The sequence below is a fragment of the Leptonychotes weddellii genome, unplaced genomic scaffold (assembly GCF_054177405.1).
Source record: "Leptonychotes weddellii isolate Sample4059 unplaced genomic scaffold, ASM5417740v2 HiC_scaffold_41368, whole genome shotgun sequence".
Lineage (NCBI taxonomy): Eukaryota > Metazoa > Chordata > Mammalia > Carnivora > Phocidae > Leptonychotes > Leptonychotes weddellii.
This window is the reverse complement of record NW_028007880.1, coordinates 213-933: the sequence shown is the minus strand read 5'-3', so window position 1 is coordinate 933 and position 721 is coordinate 213. Positions and strand designations below refer to the sequence as shown.

Sequence of the window (721 nt, the reverse complement as noted above, 5' to 3'; positions counted from 1 at the left end):
CTCCTCGATTTCCCCATTCCTAAAACACAACCGCCTGGCTCCCACGATACTCCCTCAAGTTTCTTCAGTAGAGTCTTCCCAGCAGGTGTTACGTTACTTTTTATTAAAAACAAGCAAAGTGAGACGAAAATACACAGCCTTCATGTTGAGGGCCAATGTCTGGACTCTCGCTTGTGGCCCTGGCGATTTGGGGTTGTAGGTGGTTCGAGTTGGGCAGGCAGACAGGCCAAAAGGTCACCCCGTGTGGCCCGTACGGGGCTCGAACCCGCGACCTTGGCGTTATTAGCACCACGCTCTAACCAGCTGAGCTAACCGGCCACCCTGGCGACAAGGCCTTTTTTTTTAAGAAGGTAAGTTTCTCTACATTTCTGTTTGTCTGAAACTAAAAGGAATTTCTTCTTTTCTTCCCCCTCGTTCTAAGGGGACCTCTCAGCCATATTCACAGAGTGTAACGAGTCTACATCCTTCCAGCTCTTCGGATTTGGAGAAGAAAATCCACGGAGAAACTTCTGTGCAGGGGCTGAGTCTAGTCTAGTTGTGGAGGGTGCGCTGTAGCCGGATTTTCAGTTGTTGGTGAAGGGAGTCCCCCCTTTTTAGAAGCACGTCCGTAGCATTGGATCACAAATTGCACACTTGCCTTTCATGGCTTGTAACGTAATGTCCCATTAAGTTCAGGCTGTTCCAAGGCGAGGAAACGAGCGGTGGAGGGAAGGACCCAGGG

The 721-nt window shown here is 50.2% G+C and overlaps 1 non-coding gene across 1 annotated transcript; it reads right to left on the bottom strand.

Annotated features, from left to right (window-relative positions):
- Positions 1–244: 244 nt before the first annotated feature.
- TRNAI-AAU (transfer RNA isoleucine (anticodon AAU)) lies at positions 245–318 on the bottom strand. The gene has a single exon. It is a non-coding gene; the product is annotated as a tRNA-Ile (tRNA).
- Between the last annotated feature and the right edge of the window lie 403 nt (positions 319–721).